The sequence below is a fragment of the Diabrotica undecimpunctata genome, chromosome 4, assembly GCF_040954645.1.
Source record: "Diabrotica undecimpunctata isolate CICGRU chromosome 4, icDiaUnde3, whole genome shotgun sequence".
NCBI lineage: Eukaryota > Metazoa > Arthropoda > Insecta > Coleoptera > Chrysomelidae > Diabrotica > Diabrotica undecimpunctata.
Window position 1 is genome coordinate 68,369,084 of NC_092806.1, and position 25,049 is coordinate 68,394,132.

At 31.5% G+C, this 25,049-nt stretch overlaps 1 protein-coding gene across 4 annotated transcripts in view; it reads left to right on the forward strand.

The window, feature by feature from the left end:
* LOC140439632 (uncharacterized) overlaps nt 1–25,049 on the forward strand; it is a 159,372-nt gene that overhangs the window by 99,177 nt on the left and 35,146 nt on the right. Inside the window, exon 1 of one of the 4 annotated variants that reach the window (XM_072529667.1) lies at nt 22,957–23,260. The exons of 2 other annotated variants lie outside the window; for them this stretch is intronic. The gene's annotated coding sequence lies outside the window, so the exon portion shown is untranslated. Of the gene's footprint in view, nt 1–22,956; nt 23,261–24,349; nt 24,568–25,049 lie in introns of those variants that run through there. One more of the 4 variants, XM_072529666.1, reaches the window with a different exon arrangement.

Consider the following 25,049-nt stretch of genomic DNA (forward strand, 5'->3'; position numbering starts at 1 on the left):
TTCTGTCTTCCACGAGAGCTTTATTTACTTTCATTTTGTTAAGTGCCTATTTTATTTCATCAGTAGTGATGTTAGACATTGTTTCAGAATCTTCATTTATGATATACCTTTTAGTTAATTCTGTACACTGTGACTAAATTTGTTGGTAAGTCTTCAACTGGGTATAGAATTATTTTACTGTCTTCAAAATTTCGGCTCTATTCGATATGATTTTTTATTTTCTCTTTCTCAGTTTAGCTGTTTCGCATTTTTCGACATTTAATTTGTCCTTAACACCTTCAAACTTTTATTATTGTGTATAGTCTAATATATTTTTTCTGTTTTGAATTTTCTAATTTTTTTTTCGAATAGGTTCCGATATTGCTTTGTTTAGTGCTTTTAAGTCATTTTTTGCTATGACCCTTCTTGTCCCTTCTTGGCATCTCTTTGCGTTCTTCTATAATCTCTTTGCTCCTGGACTCATATTTTCATGTATTTTTCCGTAGGAAACGTTTTTTCACTGACTTTAATAGCTTTTACTATTTCTCTACTGAGCGAATCTGTGTTCTTTTCGGATATGGTATATTCATACCATTACCGAAGAACTTTTTTTTTAAAGTATGAGCATTTTTCTTAAAAAGATTAGAGAACCATAAGTTTGATGAGCCACGCCTTAAAAACCTTTCTATATATTATACATGATAAAATATAACTCAAACCTCGAACAATAGTTGCATAAATTTTAGTTTGGTCTTGGAACTAGGGAAGCACTATTCAGTATTCAAATATTAATTCGAAGATCTAGGGACGCATATAATGCTATCTTTGTGTATTTTTTAGGTTATGTAAATGTCTTCAAAGTTAACTACAACAAACTTATTCATATTATTAGAACAACAGACATACATGATAATAAAGTGATGGTGCTACCTTACTGGTGCTACTTTATCTATGTAATGCAGATACTGAAGAAGAACTCTTGATAAATGGGATATTTGTGAATCATTTGTGATGTACTACTGATAGTGTTCTAATTGCGGACAGTGCAGTAGCTTCGTGGATGTACAGGAAGCAATTATTGAGGCTGAGAAACGGTAAAGCCCCTGAGTAACTAAACTGGTAGCACAGCTTTGTAAATCAGATAGTCAAGGTTCAGTTATTGCCCTTCATAATTTGCCGTACGATGTTTGGGATAATCAAGAAATGATCTAAGACTAGAGATTCATCTTTATTCATCTAGGGTTTATCTTTCCAATACATAAAAAAGGTAATAAATTAACGAGTGTGAACTACTGGAGAGTTACACTATTTAATGAGCTTATAAAATCTCTAATCTACTATAAAGAAGGCTGCCTGTATATATGGACGAGATATTACAAGATTATCAGTGTGGATATCGTCCTGGTACAAGTACTATCGATCAAATCTTCCTTGTGCGTCAGGAAACGGAAACGTGCTTGGGTCATGATGTAGATATGTACATGATGTTTATAGATTTCTATGATTTTACAGTCATTGATTCCGTGATAAATATGAAGCGAATTGGTATACATAGTGCAAAGCTTTGGGGTGCTGATAAAACTCACAAGACTCGTGACGCTTTCTTTGAAAGGCTTCCAGTGGATAACATGCATAGAAGGAAGTCGAGTAGACCTTCTCTGATAAATACAGCTAGTGCAGCAGGAGGATTCGATACCTGGTAACCTTTTTAACGTAACTCTTTACTGGACACTAAAAATAACCGAGTTAGATGTTAATGGTGCACACAAGTAAAAAATGGCATATTCTTGCAGGGACGACATTGGATTATTAGCTTGAGACCTTGTATCACTAATAGAAATGCAGTTTGAATTTTCAGAAAAGAGTGAGTTAGTTGGATATTTTAACTTCAAAGTAGTTACTCCTTTTACATATATAGGATAGCAGATTGGCCCGTACAATAGAATAAGCCAGGAGATTTCAAAAAGAATTACTGCAGGAAACAGGGCATACATACTCACTAATGTAAGTTACTAAAGTTACTGTCTAGGGAACTAAAAGTAAGTTGTACAAAATTTAATAAGACCAGTTATCTGTTACCAAATAACTACTGTATTAGGTGCGTACACACGAGGGAATTACCTTTCGTAGATGGTAGGGTACAAAGGAGTTCCTTTGCAAGGCAATTAGCAAAAAGACAAAAGTACAAAAGTACCATGGTAAATGGAACAGAAAAATGGTAATAATATCAGCGTTAAAAAAAAAGCAAAAAGAGTAAAAGTATAGTATTTTTAGACTACTTGGTATCTCTGGCAGAAAGTGTTATTGAAATGAGTTAAAATAATACCAATTTAAAAAGACTATTAACACTGGAAATACCTTCAAAACCGCAACAGACAATGCTAAATATCGGAGATAGTATTATATGTCTAGACCAGAAAAATTAGCAAATAAATAGTCCAGTCGTCAGAGATTTGACCTTTAAAAATCATACGAACAATCTAAATTTTGCTGAGAATGTCAATTTTTTGTTACTCTAAAAAGGATAAAAGTTTACCACTATCATTTACCGTTTTTACCAATTTACCATTTACCTTTTACCGCCTGACTTCTCCCTTAAACTCCCCTCCGTAAGGAGGGAGAACAGAAAAAATCGATTTATCAATACTGTATGCCGTAGAAAAAAATACTTCAAATAAAAAATGTAGTTAAGATAATTTTAAACAAACAACATTTATTGGCACTTTTTCTGTAAAATGAACCGTTCTCTTAGAAAAAAGCGACTGGAAGCGACTGGCAATTTTCGATGTCAGGTACGCACGCGAAATCAATTTCAAATTAAATTTATATCAACTCAACTGTAAAAATTCGATATTTTTGATCAGAGTATCCGATCGACAAAAATCAAATTGTGCTTTAAAGATGAAAAGTACAGATTTCTTATAAAATTTTTGTCTATTGACGCAAACGAAGTCAGTTTATTTCTTCTTCTTTAAGTTCCATCTTCTATCGAAGGTTGCAAATCTTCATGGCTATGCGGACTCTGTTGACTGCCGCTCTAAAAAGTTCTTCACTACTGCATTCAAACCATTCCCTTAAGTTCTTAAGCCAGGATATTCTTCGTCTTCCCTTATTTCGCTTTCCTCGGATTTTGCCTTGCATAATAAGTTATAGTAATGCGTATTTTTGCCCTCTCATCACATGTCCCAAGTACTCAAGTTTTCGTCTTTTGATAGTTAATATTATTTCCGCCTCATTTCCTATCCTTCTAGTTACTTCCACGTTTGACATTCTTTGAATCCATGATATTGGTAGGATTCTTCTATAACACCAAAATTCAAAGGCGGCCAACTTATTCAGATGGACTTGTTTTAGTGTCCACGCTTCCAAGCCATAAAGAAGAGTAGAGAACATGTAACATCGAAGCATTCTCAGGCGTAGTTCTAACCTTAGTCAGTTTCCATAAAGGTGTTAAATAAATAAACGTTTACCGATTTTTACGATTTTTTTACGATTCTCTAGGAAACAATAAAATTTATTCACGGTCTCTATAAAATTTTCATTAATAGAGCCCAATCTTTAAAAAATATAGCGTAAATTTTCGGTTTTGAGTTTTGGTAACAAATGTGATGCATTTTTAATATGCCCAAAATATGCTGAATTTAAATATTCACATCACAAAAGATCGCTGGTCGCGGGAAATACAATCACGAAAACGGTGTTAGGTCGAATTTGTAGCTGAAGTTGTGTCGTTTTGAAAAACGTACTTGTGTAATCAGAAAAAGGCAGTATTAAATGTTTTGGATCGTTTGTAATGTGAAATTTTAAATTTAGTGTTTTTAGGCATATTTTCAAATGCCTCACATTTGTTGTCAAAACTAAAAAAAGAAATTTCAGGATATATGTTTTGAAGTATTTTGGTATCTAATAATAAAAATTCCATAGTGACCGGTCAATGGAAGTGATAAATATTAGTGATCTTATGAGAATCATAAAAAATGGTAAAAATCGCTAACGTTTATTTATTTAACACATTTATAGAAACTGACTTCATTTGCGACAAAATGCGACAAAAATTGTATACGAAAGCTACTCTTTTTAACTTTAAAACGCATTTTGATTTTTGTTAAGAGGACACTGATCAAAAGATATCGAATTTTTACAGTCGTGTTGATATAAATTTTATTTAAAATTCATACCGCGAGCGTACCTAACATTCAAAATCACCTGTCGCTTCAAGCGTTGTTTGTAAAAGATCGGTTCATTCTACAGAAAAAGTACTAATAAACATTTTTGTTCAAAATTATCTCAGATACATTTTTTATTTAAAAAATTTTTTTTATTGCATACAGATTCTTGGTAAATCGATTTTTTTCAGTTTTTACTCCCTACGGAGGGGGTTTTTAGGAGCCGGGGGGTAAAAGTGGTAAACTTTTTTGCATATTTTTTGGGGTAGCAAAATTAACATTTCCATTTACATTAGATTTTAATGGGAACGTTAATTTTGTTTATATATATATTTTTTTTAATTTTGAGTACCTCCTTGCATTGGTTACAGCAAAAGGACAAAAGTACAGTGATGAATAGAACAGAAAAACGGTAATAAAACTAGCGTTTAAAAAAAAGAAGAAAGGGTATAAGTATAGTATTTTAAGGCTACTTGGACAATTTTAAATATCAGAGATCATATGGCAATAGTTGAAATTAATTCCCAAAACAAAATTTAGGAGCAAACAACCATTTGTAGATCATGTAAAGTATTATACGTCTAGACCAGAGAAATTAGGAAATAAAAAGCCTTTTTCGTGACACTCTTTGATACAGGAATCTAATAACTGCTTTTGTTACATTTTGTGATAAAAATATGTAATAAACAACATATGCAAAAGATTAAACGTCATTTTTTACTAATAAATAATATAGAGATTTGATCGCTATTTGATTTTAAATACTAAAGTTGAAGATCGGTAGATTATATGAAAAAGTGAAACAATTTTAATTTTGCATGATAATAGGGACAATCTCACGTGTATTAAAAATTAAAATGGTTTGTAAAATTTATTGTTCAAAGTTATTATTTATAAATATAATACATAAACACCTAAGTTGCTTATTATTTCATAACCTTTTCTACTAATAACAGCAGAAAAGTAGAGAAAAGTAAAATTGTACAAAATTAATATTTATTTTAAATTGTTTAAACAAATTACTCAGTTACATAATCAATTCGCAAATTAACTAAATTTATTTTTATGATCTATGCCACGAGGTACCCTAAATTAAAAAAAAAACATCAATTTTCATTGATTAGAACCGCAGATATTGCGACTTTTATAAATTTGTATTTATGAATTCAGTTTTTGAAATAGTAAAATCGCTTCGCTTTTAAACCCTATCTTTGGCGCATCATGGACGGCTCATTTTTAAAGGAAACGTTTTAAAAATTTTGTTGTCTAAACTTGAACTCTAAATCTTTTAAATGGTTATTTTTAAATTGTTTATTGTTTATAAACAAAGCCCCGGTAAATTTCTAACTTCCTACATGCTATTGTATCTGAGTTATTTTAATTGGTTATAGCTTAAAATCACATGAAAAGGTGAAAAGACCCGATGGATAAAAAAGACACAAAAAGTGACGACGAAAAGTTGTAAGGAATAGCGGCCCATGAAAAGGGAAAAGCTGAGGAAGAAGAAGAAAAAGCAATAAGCTTACAATCACTGTACTTTTGAAAACCTGTTTTACAATATTTAACATAATTTTTTATTCGTTAAATGATTTCATTTGATAAAAAACAGATGTCCTACTGAAACAGTATATCATATTTCCAAAAACATATTAAAACAATTGTGAAAAAGATGTACATGTACATTTATTAAAAGATTTAATAAGACGATTATCAAAAAATTTTAATGTTCACATTGTAAGAATAAAGAATAAAAGTCTGACTCAAAAAAAGTTAAGCAGTAACAGTAATAGAAATAAATTTAATATAATTAATAATAAACTGGCCTAAGGAAATTGTTAGGAAAGCCGACCCCGTTTATGGAAAACGTAATGATAAAGTTTTAAAAAAAGTTCATTTAGTAATAAAATGATAAAATATTAACATATTTTCCTTTTATGACTACAATTAAAGTTATATTAAAGTTATATAGATCAGTTGGTGCGATCCTGGAAATTTTAAATTGCTGGACGTTATATATTTGTGTAAAACTGCCAGTAATGTCGTGAAGGCGATAGAACTGTATCATGCAAACTGTCCCTTATCTATTTGTTTCATTTTTTAATTTTTACGCTACGTCAATCGATACTACATGGAAAAATCAATTTACGGTCAAGAGGGACAAAGCCCTAATGGTAGAAATTCATTTATTTGTCAATATACAAATTAGACTGCAATAAACTGAAAGGAATACGAAATTTAATTTTAGTTTTTCATTGATTCTATAATCATCACCAATGTCTTTTAAAAGAAAAAATGAAATATATATAGAAATACATAAAAACGAAAAATGTCATTTTTTTCCAATTTAAATGGAATTAAAGGTAAATCAATCATACCCCGAAAAAAAAAATATTCGGAAAGGTAAGTAGATTTCAAAAATTCAATGACATATACTGCCCTACTAAGAAAGAACCCCGTATCTCCAAAATTTTAAAAATTGGGATATTTGCTCCATATGAATAATTATGATTTCCCCGTAAACGCAAAAAATTACTATTATGCGTAGTATAAACCTGGCATTTAACGCTTCGTAGTAAAAACCTGGTATATGCTTAGCAGATGCGGGTTTTAACGTAGGATAAAACGATATGCGAGGTTAAAGATGCGATAACTATGGTTAAAGATAAAGAAGAAAGTTTATGATTATCATGATTTCGCCGAGACCGTTAAAACTTGAACCGCCATCAAATTTGGGAAGAATTGCCAACTTACGATTAATAATATTAATCGTTAAAACCAAGCTTAAGACAAATTTGGATAATACGTGGTTTTAGCTAAGTAAACTTGACATAATTCTTTGCTTTGTTAGCCCGTATATCGCATAACTAATGTCCATATGGTAATTTTGCAATTTTTTTTTAAGATAACTATACGATGCTACACACTCGACCCTAAATGATTTTATGTTATTATTGTACCAAAACCACAAGGGATTAAACAAAAATCTTTAATCGCGTTTTTCTCAAAACTCGCTATAGTGGAGATACGGGGTTCTTTCTTAAGAGGGCAGTATACAGGTGAGTCCATGGCTCTTTACCCGTGCGTCTTCAATCATATAAAGCATACGAAATAAGTCGGAAATTGACTCCACGCAACAGCAAGTGACTACTCTTCCGATCACGGATTATATTATAAAATTTGACATTATCAAATAAATAGAATGTAAAATGTTAGTTTTGCTTTAAAATTTTGGTGCAGAATTACAGCCACATTTGAAGTAACTTAATAAATTATTTAAAAAAAAAATAGAATTAAATATACAATATTATTTACAGTGTAATAGGTAACAGTAAAGTTATTTAAAGAATGAAACATTATTATCTGAAATGTTATTTCCAATGTTAATTATTACATGTTCGATATTAATATTACACATGTTTTCTTCTCTAATTAACCACTGTTCAATGAATTTGTTAGTATGTTCTACACACTTTGCCCAGGCGACATCGTTACACTTCTGAATTGCTTCCTTCCACATACTTAAAACATGTTTATCTCTGCCCATATGTGTATTATAGTAAGTCTTGCAATCTGCCCATACTAATTCGATAGCAATAAAATCTGGGTGATACGGTTGCAATCTAAGCACTTCGTGTCCATGTTCACGTATCAATTCATCTACAATATTTATCTTTTCTTGTCGATTCATCTTGGCCAATTCTAACAATTCTGGTTTTAACTGATATTTATCAAAATTAGCATTGTATTTCTTCCACCAATGTATAAAGTCTGATTTTAACCATTTAGCGGAAGGTTGTTTATTCATGATTTCACTATGGTAGGGTGCGTTGTCCATGGCAATCAAAGATGGGTGTTGTAAATTAGAAAGGTAATGCAGATTATCACTTTACCGTGATAATCTGCAGTCAAGGATTTGGAACAAAATCACAAACTGGCGTCTGAAATAAAACCTTTTGGGTTATTTTTTAAAATAGGATTATTTTTCGTCCTATTCTGGTCTAGTCGATTGTGATTCACTGTGATTTTTATTTTTCATCTACTTACCGACCGACCAAGGCCGGTCAGAGCACTCCCGTGTCCGCCACCTAGAACGCGTCACATGGGAGATCGATAACTCCACACGAAAATAGCAGTTAACAAAGATGCAATATCCTTTATAACAATAGGCAGGCTAAGATGGGCAGGATATCTATCAAGAGCGTATGAAAACTACTGTCCTAGACGAGCCTATGATTAATAGCTGTTTAATTGGCAACGGTTTGCAATGAATAGGAATGACTGGCGAAACAGTAGGACAAAAAGATTGAGATTCAACTAGGACTGTAGTACCTATAACAACCTAATGATAAATCCCACTTGAGTAACAAACACTCATCCTTCTTAACTTCTTAGCACTTCTCTGTCTAGTACAAATTTTATTGACATTATCCAATCGTTCGTTCTATTCAATCTATTCTTTCAGCAATTATACTAACTCCAATTCTACTATTGCTTTTTCGTACACACCACATCTTATTACCTTCACCTAATTTTTCGTCCTTTGTCTTTCCCTTTTCTCGATCTTAATAACTCCACACTCCAAACAGTGGCACAAACAAACACACAACATTTGTTTTATTGTAAATATTTCCGCTATAATTTCAAATGCCTAAATAAAAACTAATGTACTAAAAAATGTAGTTTAGCAGATGAACAACAGGGTTTTCGTAATGAAAGATTGTGTACAGATGAAATATTCGTTATAAAGCAAAATTACTGAGAAATCACTAGAGTATAATAGACCAGCATTTCTGTGTCTGGTTGACCTAAAGAAAGCGTTTGACAGGGTAAGACTCAAAGATGTAATCCATCTTTTGTATAATAGAGAAGTTTCCCTAAATACTATAAAAGCTATAGAAAAATTCTACCAAAACAACAAAATAGAAGTCCGAATAGATGGAAAACTTCATCATCATCATTGGTGCTACAGCCCTATAAAAGAGCCTCGACCTTCCCAAGTCTATTACGCCAGTCAGTTCTATCCATTACCAACTGTTGCCAGTTTGCTGCGCCTATTTGTCTACCATCCTCATCTACACCATCCCTCCATCTGAGTTTTGGTCTACCCCTTTTTCTACTTCCCACAGGTTGTGACATAAGGATTCTTCTAGGAGGGTTGTTCTGCTGTGATCTTGCCAGATGTCGCCATGACATCTGGCAAGATGGCAGATGGACAACTTACAGAAGGTATAGAAATAGGCAACGAAATAAGACAAGGGAATTCATTGAGCCCCATGCTTTTTAATTTGGTCATGGATGAAATTATCAAAAGCGTTAACAAAGGAAGAGGATACAGAATGGGAAACAAAGAAATAAAAATACTCTGTTACGCAGACGACGTAATATTGGATGTTATGCAAAGACTGGTCCACAGATTCAACATAAGAGCAAAAGAATTTAATATTACAATCTCATCTCAAAAAACTAAAAAAATAGTAGTCAGCAAAGAACCAACCTAATGTAAAATAGAAATTAATGACATCAGTATTGAACAAGTAATGGAAATAAAATACCTGGGAATTACAATGTCTAGCTATGATGAAGACCTGGACAAAGAATTGAGAGATCAAGTACAAAAAGCAAATAGACTGGAGGTATGCCTTAATAACACTATATGGCGAAACAGACACATTAACACTGAGATGAAGTCAAGAATTTATAAAGCCAGTGTAAGACCAATAATGACATATGCCTCAGAAACAAGACGCGACATGGAAAAAAAGAATGAAATAACCACATAAGTAAAATGGAGAAGACCCGTGTCGTCAAAATAGCAAGAGTAAGACACGAATTGGCAGAAGAAGTATCGGACGGCCGCACAAACGATGGAGTGTATAACATTCCATAGAGGTATTAATCCGCCAATAAACAAGCAGAATTGCTTATAAAGAGTAAAAAGAAGAAGAAGAATACTAAAAAATATATATATAGCTAATTAGAGAAATCTCTTTTAAATACCAAAGCTAGCTGAGAAAGAATGTAGATATTGGAGGAAGGCGCAGAAGGGGAAACGCGAATACACTTGCTCTCATACCTTCTCATGTTAGTAGATCATGATAAACTGATACCTACTCTACTACATAATATCTACATATAATATCATTAGTTTTCTAAAAGGAGTCAACAGCCACTATCAATGAAATGTCATCAGAATAGTAGCCAGAAAATGAGAGCACATTGATCGATCCATCTTCACGAGAAACACGGACATATAAGTTCTTTATATTTTTGTCTTAGAAGAATTTAACATTTTATAATAAATATATTTCGGTTAATTTTTATAAAGTAAAGGAACTAGACGTTACAAGTTTTTTTTTATTTATCAAGTTTCCCTTGATATGGTCAAGATTTTAATTAATTTGTCTATCTGAAAATGTAAAGGATATAAAAATTTTATAAAAACAACTGATCGAACCTTATCAGTTGATTGCTCATATATTTTGAGCCGACATTTCTAATGAAGCATACATTTAAGAAACTCCGAACCCCGACTGAAATTCATAACCTTCGACCTCTCATATCCATAATTTTGATAATTTTTTCATTCTTGATGTCATTGTATGTAAAATATTTTATGGAAATTTGAGATATAAACAAAGAGACATGCCACTTTTAGTATATTACGAAAAACATTTTGCTTGAAAAAGCCATATTGCATGCTTTTATATTTTTGCATTTTATACGTTTTGAACAGTTAATTAATGGGAATGCCATTTTTTTAAATATGGTAAATAATGAAACGTTGACTTCCTGCTTGATATTCATCTTTCTTTTGTATTTAAAATATTACTGTACAGTACAGCTGGGTTTAAGATTTTTACGTAAATACTTGTATTTTCTCGAAAACAAAGAATAAAGCCTTCAACAAACGGGAAGTTTAGGCTAATCATACAGCTGCTGAATGTTGTAATTATCATGCATTGAAAGCTATTTTTATAGCAGAAAAAGCTCTACATGATCTATGTAACATTATTTCTTGGTTGTTTAAATTAGATACTACAGTATTTATTAAGGGATTGACGAGCCATAATGTCTCTCTAGTTATTTATATAAGTGTTTCAAGGAGTTAAACATTATCCTGGCAGACGAAATCTTAGCAAATGTCATTGTTATCAAACGTATTAGTGTTGAATATAAGTTCTGCATAGATTCAGAATTCACGTATTTCTGAACCTGTATACAGAATTTCATATAACTGATAATTGTGTTCTAATACGCATTAATACAAAAAGTGTGTCCACCTTTAAGTTTACGAGTTTTGCTATAATTTAGGTTAAAGATTTGGTTAACCTCGAATTATTACGTATAAATATCCATTATATATGTTCAGGTTTATGAAAACTGAACATGGAGACTTAATTACGACTTTGAACTATCGAACATATACAAATATTAAGTTGATTCCATGAAAAAGATATTACAATATTGTTTTGAAGCTATTTTATTGTGGCATTTTAAAGTAATTACTATTTTAATGGGAATTAACCACAATTTTAGTTTAAAATATGTATTTTACATCTCGTTTTCCACGTTCCACCAGAAACTTCGAAAAAAAAAACGATTTTCGAAGTGGAAATCCTTCTTCTTCCTCCTCTATATTAGCAATTCTGCTTGTTCATTGGCGGATTAATGCCTCTATGGAAGGTTGTCACTAGATCTTTTGCGCGGTCTTCCAATACTTCTTCTGCAGTAAAAATCCAAACGTCAAAATAGACATATTCTAAACTAAAATTGGGGTTAGTTAAAAAAAAAGATATAACAATATTCAAACAAAACCGCCTATATAGCTGAAGTGAGAATCAAGCCTGATAAAAAAAAATTAAAACCGAGCGCCAAGTGGGAATGAAAAATGGGACATATTAAAATTAAGGTGAATAGACAGGATGATGCAAGATATCTAGAAGATCTCGAAATCATAAGACAATCAAGTAAAGTATATAATATGGTAGAATATCGTAAGACTATACAAATTGTGCAGGAAGTAGAGTTGTAGGATCCCTTTTTTGGACATTTCTTCTATTTGCTACAATATATATTCATATATATATATATATATATATATATATATATATATATATATGTAAATTTATATATAATGTCCGGTTTATACTGTCTTGCCCTTTTCGGCTCCTAGTCTCCATTCAGGTCTATCGACCTAGTCTCCTGGTAGTAGATATCTCTCTGACATTGCTTTTTGACTCCATTAAGCCATGTTATTTTCGGTCTTCTTCGTTTTTTCGCTCAGATGGAGTGACAATTCAATATGATCTTCGGTAAGAGATGGTCTGACATTCCTCCCTTGTACTTGACCATACCAAATAAGCTATTTTTGCTGTATTTTTTATATGATGCTGGTTGTTCTTTCAATTATTTGTCTTGATTTGTTCTTTCATTTGTTACGTGCATCATTCTTGATATACCTGCTGATCTGCACCAAAAATCAATTTCCAGAACAAGAAGTTTTTGGTCCGTTCTCTTAGTGAGTTGCCAGGTTTCGCACCCATGAAGTACAACGATTTTAAAAATGCTGTTATATAGCTGTATGACGAAATTACATTTCCATTTTCTAGGTTTAGTTCATCGTTTTCAAGTCCTCCTATGCACGTGTGTTTAGTTTTTGTTGAGTTAACATTTAGTCCTCATCACTCGTATTTCTGTATTAATCGGCTTGCCAAAAATTGCAGATCCTCCTTGTCCTGTGTGATGCCTACTTGATCGTTCGCGAAATGAAGCGTATATAGGGTTGTTTCGTCGTTTAATGGTATACGCATGTCAGAATATGATATCCCATTTCATCAGTGCCTCACTTGGAGATAGATTGCAGTCTTTCCTTAGTCCCTGATTTACCCTAAAATTCTTGGAGAACTGGTTGTTAATCTTCATGTTTGATTGAAGATAATTGTAGAATCGTTGTATTGCTCTTACAAGTGTAATTTCAATAGATGAGCTTTGCGGTACTTGTCATAGTCTACATAGGGGTATTGTATCATAAGGTTTCATCAAGTCCACAAATAATAGATAAGTTAGTCTATTTCTAGTCATTATTTTTTCATTTAGTTGGGTTAAAGTGTAGATGTAGTCGATGCAAGATCATCCAGCTCGAAATTCTGCTTGCTGTTCCAGCTCAAGTGGTTCATATTCGATTTCGACTAGAGTTTTTATTACTTTTCCGTACAATCTACTCCTAGTGCTGGTAACTGAAATGCAGCGGTAGTTTTTGGAGTCCGACTTATCCCCTTTTTTTATGGATCAGTGTAAGCCATCCTTCTTTCCGTTTTCAGGTATATTATCTCCGTTTAGGTATTTACTAAAAGGTTGTCAGCATATTACAATATTAGTGTTGCATTTTTCAAAAGTTCAGCAGGGATTCCTTTTAGCCCATAGGCATTTTTTATTTTTTATGCTTTTTGTAAGTTTGCAAGTAAGCAGTTAGGTTGTATACGATGATTATTTCTGGTCTATGTATTTGGTATCTTATTGGTGTTTATTGAAGTTATTGTTGATGGTTTGTATGTTTGTTGTAGTTATTTCCTCCCTCCTTAGATTTTGCATGAATCTCCAAGTCTCCGAAGACTTACTTCCACCTACACATGGTTCCACTTCCTCGCATTTTCGTTCCCATGTTTGGTTTTTATGTTTTATAACTATTCTTTTAAAAATTCTTTGTTGATTGCGGTATTGGTTTTTGTCTTCTACTTCTTGGGTCTTTTGTGATGTGCTCGTTGCTTTATCTGTTTCTGTTGTTCTAGTTCTTCACTTCATAATATGCTCTTATTTGTTCATTGGTAGGTTCGTTCTTGTTTTACCATGGCTTCCTATTGCTGCTCCCTTTAGCAATTCTACTATGTGGGCATACAGTTTATTTGTGTCATGGTTTACATATACGCTATTAAGTCTAGGCCTAGTCTGTTCTAATATAGTTTTCGTGTGTTTCGTGCGTGATCGTAAAGGCTGTTTATATTAAGGTTTGTTTCCCTCTTAGTTGTTTCGTAGTTTTCGGTTGAGATTTGATTGTTTATATGCCGCCAGAAGTGATGCGGTATGTATGTATGTGTGTCATGTTCAATCCACAAACCTACAGTTAATGGCATAGTCTTTCTATGTCTATGTCATGTTCTCGGTTGATTCAGAGGTGTTTATTTGGGTATACCATTATTCACACCTGTCCTATTGTCCTATATATTCATACATCCAAGACGTTCCCTATTAGCCATTGTGATGCACATTAGCTATGATGATATATTTTAAAATTATATTGATATTTTTATATAGATATCCAACCTTCTATATATTACCACCACATATATCGATATTCGGGTTTCAATGTATCGCCACATAATTGGCACGTATGTATCACAATACAGAATAAAATATATAAAAAAGAAATAAATGTTTGGTTTCCTTTTAATAAACTTACAAAATAGCAATCTCGTTGCAATTTTTTCTCCAAAGTTTTAAAAACATCAGTACAGACCTCGAATTTGTACGCATGCTTAAAACAAAAATCCGATTTGGGGCCATTGAACAATCCATGATTCCAGCAATAATACTGGACCCAAGGCGACCCATACAAGTTTTCTACTTTCTTTTTGTTACTGGTTACTATGTATATACAGTTTTGACTTTTCCGTTAATTTCCTCAGAATACTCGCAAAAATATCTTGTGTATTTTTAACTTTTCCGATAATTTCGATTTATTGTCCATACATCCTCGTATGGTCGCAAAAACAGACGTCTGCCCTTAAGATAATTCTAATAACACTATAAGAGGAAAAAGGCATCCTCGTTTATTTGCGTAAGGTAAGGACTATTTCAAAGGGAACGCCATTAAAGGTTATAAAATTCAGAATGGGATCTTGGAATTTTTTAAGTCTTATAGCTAAGTGAATGGTGGTTGGTAGATACTTTTAAATGAAGAAGAGTACAAGTTGTCTCCATCCAAAAGACGAAGTGGAAGAAACAACAGGCGAAAGAAGTTGGGGAATAAAAATACAAGTGAAGTTAGTATAATCGATAAATAGAGAAACGAAAGAGATCCTATTAGAAGCTGTAAGAACGAGTGATAGAATAATGTCAGTGAAATCTGTGCTTGATAAAGAAGCGTTAAAAGTTGTGAGTATATGTTCCTTAAGTCAGTCTAGGTGAGAATGACAGAAAAGCTATCTATGTATGATCAATTAGGAGACATACTTACAGAGATCCCATCAGACGAGATAAGTCATAATAAGAGGTCATTTTAATGCACATTTGGGTTATTTCAAAAGAGGATATGAAACGATGCATTGATAACTAGCCTTTGCAACTAGAACTGATGCAAGTGATAAGTTGAAACTAGTACTAGATATGGCGATTGTCAACACAAGAAAGTGAACGTGTTAAAAAAGAAATGAAGTGAATATAACTGCAACGTTATAGGTTCGCTGTATGCCAACAACATAAATTCCCTGATTGGACATTAACCAAAATATTGGAGAGGACTACAGAAAGTTTCAGTTTTTTAAGAAATGACTACGTTGATACGTTAGATATAATTAAGCAGCAATCTTCTAGACTTCTAGAGCATAAGTTTTAAACAGGTGACAATTAAACTTATATTTTAACATCTGTTAATATTTTTCAACTACTGCTCTTAATAGCTACGTTTCGTACACTACAAGTGGCTCTAAAAATTTTCTAAAATAATGTTTAATATACCTAATTCACTTTTTGGCTGAAAGCTCTATCAATTAATAATTGAGATTTGCTTAGAAAAGCAAATAAAAGCTTTGCACTATTTCTGTACGATAATATAACAAAATTTTTGTATTGTATCCGTATTGATAAATTTATTTGCAGCCGTAAAACAAGAAACCGAAAAAAATTTTGCTCAGCAGGAAGAGGTATTATTTAGTAACCCAAAACACCCAACAAAATCTCACAGGCAACGCCCAGTTGTAACAAAATAAAAACATCCGAAATTACCACAACCAAATAGAACCTATCAAGAATATTATGCAATCTAATCTTTGTACAAAATATCGAGTACTGAACCGGATGTTAAGAAGTACTTACAGAAGTATCAAGCCCAACATTATTTTTGCTGTAACTGTACAAGTTTCTTATACAAGCAAAGGCAAACGCATACACGCATATAAAACCAATTAGACAGCCAAAAGTTGTCCTAGTCAAGTCTAGAATAGACAAATAATGAGAGAGATAGCGATATTTGGTGAGCAGAGAATTTTGGCCCTTCTGTTTCATTGGCAATATCGCTGTTGCCACGTTTCTTTGTCTAGGAAGGAAAATAATAAATATGTAGGTATATAAATCCGTTTCCCTATATGATATAAATAATATATTTTTTGACTGTGGTATAATTTTTTTGTTCTTGAATAAACTTTTGGTTTTAAAGACCAATTATTTAAATAATAACATTCTGCCAAATTCAACAAATAACTATTTATTGGCTAAATTTTAAATAAAAAAGGGTTAATTTGATAAATAAATTAGCCAGCTAGATTGGTTCCCAATCTGTCGCCAATTAACGCATAGGTAATGTAAGTTAATTATTACTGTGAATACTGGTTATTTCAATTTAAACATTTTGATTATTAATTAATAACGTTACAGATCTGCCGCGTTATCACTAATCAGTCATCTGACAGACTCTCAAAAGATAAATATATTCTTTATGAGCTGAATGTTTTCTTATCAAAAATATGATGTAGGTATACATCTTAGTATTACATATTTGGACTCAAAATATATTCCATAAACACAATGGATTGTGTAAATTTGTAAACACATATACATATTGGTAATTGCGAATGGAGCAGTCTTTCTTTTATTTAACTTTTCAATATAAGACTAATATCGGGATTTCCTTGTCATTGCTATAATTTCTATCTGCTTCTTTTGACCAGTTTAATAGTTGTATTTCGTATACAAACTAAACGTAGTTTTTAGTCACTCTTATTCCATTGCACAATCGAGATTGACTAATCTTACGCAGCGGAATGACAACCGATCCTACTTTTTAGTTTATAACTGTGTCAACTGATTTGAACGAAAACAACTTTCCTGAAATAAAATTCTGAAGGGTCTCATTAAGATCATCTGTATTTTTTGCCTCCGATTGTACTTGTCCGCTCATCCAATTATGGGTATTAAACTGTTGCGCTGTGTGCAGAAAAATACTCGGATTAAGCTCTTCTTTCAAATCTATGAAGTAATAGAATCTGTGAGTAATGTGGTGAATCCGGTCGAGGTGTCAATAGCGACTTTACTATTAATTGCATTTTGATCTTGTTGCAAAAACACTCGCATGTTAGTTGTCAATTGGAGCGTCTTCACGTACCGCTACAAATTGGATGATGTTAGGCATGCGTTTAGTTCGTCCGCAGCAGTTGATTGGACAATAATATTAGAAGAGTATGACAGTAGAATCATAGCTCCACCAACAAAGTCTTGGTTGTCACGAATATTTTTCTGTCTAGTGACTATAATGACCTCTTTTGGCCATCGTACATTCGTCCCAAACTATTGTGATTTTTTTAAATTTTATTGATTTTTTAATAATTTATAATTTAAAATAAAAAAAGATTAAAAGTTAATTAATTTAAAATAAAACAAAAAATTCTCTCGATGGGAATCGAACTCCAGTCATTCGCGTACTAAGTAAAAAAAAGTAAATAGACGTGAAGGTAGCCACGGTTTTTGTGAAGTCAATCCAAAGGACTAATAATAATGTTTTGCAACAACCGTCTAACCCACATTTGTTTATAAATGAGGTTAGACATGTCAAACTGTCAATCATAATGCATACTACATCAGGCAAAAATGATTTAAGCCATATCCATACTCATGTAGGCGATTGTGAACTAAGTTCTAAACTACATTACTCAAATAATATGAAAACAGAAATTTGTAAAAATAGGGTAACCCATGTTTTCATTATATGTGGGTTAAACCCTTGTTGCAAATCTTCGTAAGCGTCTTTTTATTGTGTACACCAGATGCAAAATATTAAATTCAACAAATCTTTATTTTGACTTATTAAAAGACGAGAAATTTATTATAACACTAATATTACAATTTTATTTAAATAAATAAACTTGCACCAAACTAGAGGCTTTATCTTTAATGGTAAAATACGAAAGTATATTATTTAAAACTGTGAATTTTCTGTGTTGTGAGCTCTGCAATTGATTAAAGAAATTTTTAAATTCCTTTTATCACAGATAGTGTACCGAAAAGGTAACATAATATGTTTTGCGATTACTTGTATGTTAGTGTCATAAATGCCGACCAAAAATTTCATTATCAAACAACGAAACCTATTGTTCATTATATAAAATACTGGAACCGTTGCTTGATAGTCAAAATTCTGGTCAGCAAAATATTGTATGCCTTTTTAACAAAGGAGTTTGATATTATAACATATTGTTTTAAACTTTAGAGTGCGGCAGGTTGTTATTATTTAGGCTGTTGGTGTAACATTTTAAACCAAAACATCACAAACTTGGTGTTCTTACTTCAGTGACTATAATTTTTATTATTCGGGGTACGTATAAACGTATTTTAACTTAAAATTTCACAGTAGATATAAATTTTTATATAATAAACCTTTTATTTAATATTAACAGCAAACGGCAGTTAAACTAATTTGGATCTATGATAGCTGCTCGTACTATAATACTTGCACATACAGAAATATAAATATCAAGTTTAAAATTAGCTACGATAGTGTAGTAGTGAGGTTAGATCTTTTTTGCTAACTGCACTAGAACAGAAAATTTATTTTTTATATCAGTTGTAAAAAATGTTTTGTAAATGTAACATTTTTACTTCGTAATAATATATTAAATGTGGTAGTTTTAAGTGAGTGCCCAATACTCTTATTTTATTTAAGAGGATAGATAATTCAAGAGGAAAGCTATTAGCGAACATGGGGATTCAAAAAATTCAACAAACTTTGACCACGGATCCTCGAGAACAAGAAACAAGTAGTTTTTGTAGTACTCAGAAAAATATATCTGCTGAAATGGATTCTGATGAGCCATACCAGTCCTCTGGCAGTGAGTATTTTCCTGAATCCGAGGAAACTGATTCGGCAGAAGAAACGGGAGGCCAAGAGGATATGGAAATCTATTTAAATATAACAAAAAATGACGGCAGAAAGAAACGCGTCAAGAAAAACACTAAATCAATCAAGACTAGACAGAAAAAAGTTTGCAAATTGTAACCAAAAATATGTTTCGGCAAGAAACAATACTGTATTACCTAAAAAGTTTAATGAAGATTACTCTTGTCCATGTTCAAGAAAATGTCACAATATTGTAAATGTTGAAACGAGAAAAAGATTTTTCGACCAATTGAGTATAGGGAAGGGCGTTGTGCTTTACGTAGCAAATATGTTGAAGAGGGCAACAAGAAAAGATGTTACACAAAAAACCAAACAACAAGAAGAAGTAAGTCAAGAAAATACTTTATAGTTGGCAATCTCGTTTGCATAGAATCCGCGTAGCCTTAGATCAAATAAAAAGTAATATTAATAAAGATAAAAGGGGTATACATAGTGGTGGAAAAAACGCAATTGGTGAAGAAAGAATTGAAAATATTAAAATGCACATAGCGTCATTTCCAACATATGTGTCACATTATTATCGCAATCAAACGGACTCCAAATTTTTAAATCCTGACCTGAATTTATCAAAAATGTATCAATTCTACACAGATACTACAGAAAACCCAGTGAGTCTTACGAAGTATAAAAGCGTCTTTTATTCAAATTTTAATTTAAAGTTTAAGACACCACATAAGATACATGTCGAATGTGTGATACATACAAAGCCCAAAGTAGTTCTGCACAGGCTACACAGAAGGAGAATCTAGTCTTTCTAGATGGGAATCACAGAGAACATCTTGAAATTGCAAATAAGTTAAGGAGTGAAATGAAGGCTGATCTAATATGCGCGTAAGAGGATAAACACTGGAGACCATTACTTTTGATCTCCAAAAAACTCATACTTTACCAAAAATACCGACTGGAGTCGCATATTACAAAAGACAATTAAATTTACTTAATTTAGGTATTTATGTCGGCAGTTCAAAAAGAGGTATTTTCAATGTATGGATAGAACAATAGGCAGGAAGGGGAACACAAGAAGTCGGTTCATGTCTGCATAAATATATTAATGAAAATATAAAGGAACCCGTAAAGAAATTAATTCTATGGTGTGATGTTTGAGGAGGGTAGTTTTATTAAGCTAGTGTTAATGTTTATTCACATACTTCAAAACCATACGTCCCTTGAATCCATTTCGTTCAAATTTTTACTTTCTGGGCACAGTTTCCTGCCTAATGATTCACATTTCGGAGGTGTCGAATACGCTCTTAAAAATCAAAGACTGTACACTGACAACGATTACATAGAAATAATGAGATCTTGCCGAGTAAAAAATAAATTTGTTGTAAACCGTCTAAGATCAGAAGAAATGATTTCAGTTAGTCTTTTGTTACAATCCATAACAAATAGCAAAACTGATATAAATAAAGATGTTATTAATTGGCTAAAAACACATGTAATACATATTACAAAGGAAAGTCCTACAGTTTTTTACATGAAAAAATATGTGAGAGATCAACAATTTTCGGAGGTGAATATTAAAAAATCAGGTGAAGGTCGAAAACCTGTTTTAAAGAATATAGAGTTTCCTCCCTTGTGGCCAAATGGCAAACCACTGTCCGCTGAAAAAATAAAGAACTTTGATCAAATAAAAGGCATATATCGAGCACAGTTTAATTTAATCTTGCCCAAGTACTTTCGATCCCTAGATCATCTTCAGGGACATTTCGTCAATTGCGGCCTATCCAACAAGAATAAAATGTCATAAACATATAATTGTACAACACACTACACTACACAAGCACAAACAAGGACAAACAACTTATATTTTTACAATTTTGAAAAAACCGTCTAAGCCGCTTCAAGTTATTTTTGCAATAAACTGTTTTTACTTATTTTGCTTTTGTACGTTTTTAAGGTAGCCTGTAATTATTGAAATATAAAAATGTGAAAAGAAAGCCTTATTTTCTATCAGTGAATTTTTTAAGGTAGGTAGATACATTATGCTCATTTACTCTGAACCATATATATGTGGCTTAGACTATTATTGCAGAACACCATCCATATAACTGTTTGTATGTGAAAATAAAATTGTTGATTTTACTATTTTCCTTACAATTTCATCATATTTTCTCACCCTTTAAACCCTCCTTGGACATATTACAAATATGTCAAAATCACAATTAGCCAAATCGATCCATCGATCCAACCTTTCTCGAATTGTTTTAAGAAATTATAAAAGACCGTCATTTAATTTATATATATATATATATATATATATATATATATATATATATCTATATATATATATATATATATATATATATATATATATATATATATATATATATATATATATATATATAGTTAATTTAAAACTTTTCAGTCAGTCAAAGACTAGTGCATTCTGAATTATATAGAAGCAAACCTACTACAATTATATATGTCCCTTTTCTTTATAGGGCACTATATGACGTCTCATATTTTCATAAAATATCCCCAAGAAACAAAAGACCAACAAACCCCTCCTACCTGTTTCCCATTCAAATGATAAGCGTACAAATACTGATTGACAGAATTACGAAAACAGTTTATTAATATTGTTTTCTGTCCTTTGCGTTACACGAAATGTGTACAAATATGTATGTATATAAAAAAATGTACTGTTAGGAAAGTTTATTTTTAAGATTCTTTAAGCTCAATCATATTCAAAACTTTTTAAAACGTTTTCCCCCTTTTTCTTATTCTATTTCTTATTTGGCGTGTTTTTTTTTACTTCTTTGTTTCTTGCTTTAATTATTGTTTAATTATGTCTTTCGCTGATTTTTTATTTGGGTAGTCTCACCATATTTTTGATCTGCTCTTTTTCTTTTTATTTATTCTCCTCTATAAACATTTGATCTTCAATGATATTTTTTAATTTTTTTCTTTTTCCCTTCTTCTTGCTTTAATTATTGTTTAATTATGTCTTTCGCTGATTTTTTTATTTGGGTAGTCTCACCATATTTTTGATCTGCTCTTTTTCTTTTTATTTATTCTCCTCTATAAACATTTGATCTTCAATGATATTTTTTAATTTTTTTCTTTTTCCCTTTCTAGTTTTTACTGTACGATCCACTTAAGACAAACGTGTAATTAAAATCTTTATAAGACGTATTTGCACTCGAATTATATTATGAAAATATGATCTTCACAACATATTTCATTAAAATAGATTCGATGAATCTGGACGAATAGGGGAAGCGGATAAAATAAAAGCAAGTAACCACAAATAATTCGAAGTGGAATAATTTCCTGTATAAACATTGTTGAAAATTATAGTGAAAATTTTACATTGCAGACAATTAGTACTGTATAAGAGTAAGACAAAACAAATAGTGTATATTAGAGACGGGCCTTTAATATATTTTCTTGTAGAAAATACTAAAAAATGTATCACCTATTTTTAGATTTTTTCCAAATGTAGGCAACATTGCTTCCTAGACACCTTACCCCGCGACTTCTACTATTTCCTTCCCACTCAAATCGCTCGCGACGATCACCCCCGCACACTTCCCCCATTCTTTTTCACGTTGTTGCGTGTGTCTATCAACCCCCACCCCTGATGAAAAAACAACTCTCGAATGTCCCGAATAATATTTTTCAGAAAATCGCCTGCACATTTTGGACTAGAACGGAAAGTGTGCGTTGGGTGCGTCAAAAAAGTGCGCGTTTCTATGCGTGTTTCGACCGTTTCTATGCGTGGATGCATTTCGCTCGTCATTTGTTTTAGTTATTTCCTTGGCCCGCTTAGACGACGTCATCAATTTTGACAAAAACTTATTTTTTTAATTAGCACATGCGATAAGTTGTTTTTATTTATTTACGATTTTTTGAAAATTCTAGACCGCATTTTTAGTTTGTAAACAAATGACATTTCGGTTTTTTGTGATATTTTTGGCCGTTTTGGTGTAAGCAGGACCTCGCAAACGTGAGTTTTCACCATTAATTTTATTATTTATACTTTGTGTTTTTATTTTCTTTTTTTTTTGTATTTTTTTGTATTTAAATTCAGAAAAAGTTGAATGCGTATATTTACAGATTATACAAGTATAGGTATCTATTAAACAATATGTAATTTAATCTAATAAAATATACTTATTAATTGTATAACAATAATAAAAATACCAAAATGTTCACACTATTTTTATAGAAAACACGCTTTTTTCTCTGTTGTATAAAAAATATGATATTCGAGTTCATAAAGTTCATTTTTTATTCATATTTTGTAGTTGCCCTATTTTGTTTGTTTCTTCCTTTTTTCACTACTAACAACAAGCGATAAAATATAAAAATAGCAGCTTAATAGAAAGTTTAAAACACGATAGAAAAAAAATCCCAAATAGAAAAAGAAAAGAAGTGGTTAAAAAATATTATTTGTTTCTTCATATACTTTCATTTATTATCAACTGGGTACGATTTTTTTCAAGTGCAATTTTTTAAATTAAATTATTTATATTTTATCCAAAATGTCCACTTAATGCGAAAGCTTCATCACTATGCGATAGCTTCATATTCTAGAATAATGTTAATACTTCCTGCGAGTAGGTCAATATCAATATGTTTTCCTTTTCATTTTTTCTTTTGTCTCCTAAACGTCTCAATATCTGATCTTTTTTATAAAAATTGTTTTAAGGAAACCTATCGTCGTGTTCCTTTCCTACTCTTCTCAACTCCATGTGTTGATCTTTTTACATATTGTGTGTCTTTTTAATATTTCCTCGATATTTTGTAACAATTTTATTACATCACTCACTTCCAAATAATTGCAGTCGTTTTCAGAGTAAATTTTGATTCTTTTTTAAACTGGTCTTAGGTTTTTGTAGTAATATTTTTATATAGTGTTTCTCTTTTCCAATCATATATCTAACATTATAGCTACATACAGTTACATGTTTAATTTGTTTTACTATTTCAAACCAGTAGTTATTTACAACAATTTTATTTATTTATTTTTAATTATCGTGAAAAAGTAATGAGTTATTCCAATTTTCAATGTCGTAAGGCGTTAGAAGTTTCAGTGGCAACCAGTACTTTCTGCGTAAAATAGACTCACTAATCGTTTGATTCTAACTGTGAAAGTCTGTCAAGTTGGTAAAGTAAAACAAAAACATACACAATTAAAAAATGTATATTGAACAGTAGACAATGTTTATAGTAGTTATTGTTTGGCTTTTCGAAAATGGCATTTGGATCAATGTACTTATTTGAGTATAGTTAGGAAATAATATGCTACAGGTAATTGTTTCTTTTGGGTTTTTTATGACTAAAGACCGGTTTGAGTGCGTGTGTTTTCTACTAGAGTAAGTATTTATAACAGATATATATTTTAATGTTGTAGTACGAGTTAAGATGTGAGCATAATTCTTTTTAATCACCGTTGTTATTACCGATTTCAAGAGATGTCAATCTAAATTAAAGTATTTTTCATATGTTTCAATAACATACTCGAAACAATTCTAGAATTTAATTTTCTACTTTTAGACGATACGAGTATAGATGTAAAGTCATATGATTTTTGTTCTTATTGTTTTATAATATGCCCTATTACAGAAATCTTACAAAAAAATGTTATAACAATTTATGATTACGTATTATTACAGTTTTTGGACTCCTTCTTCTATTCATTCATTGATTCATGGTTTTCTTTTTTTTTGCATTACCTGCATTGCTAGTAGACTTATGATGATTTCTTCCAGATTTTCTTTAACTAATATTAC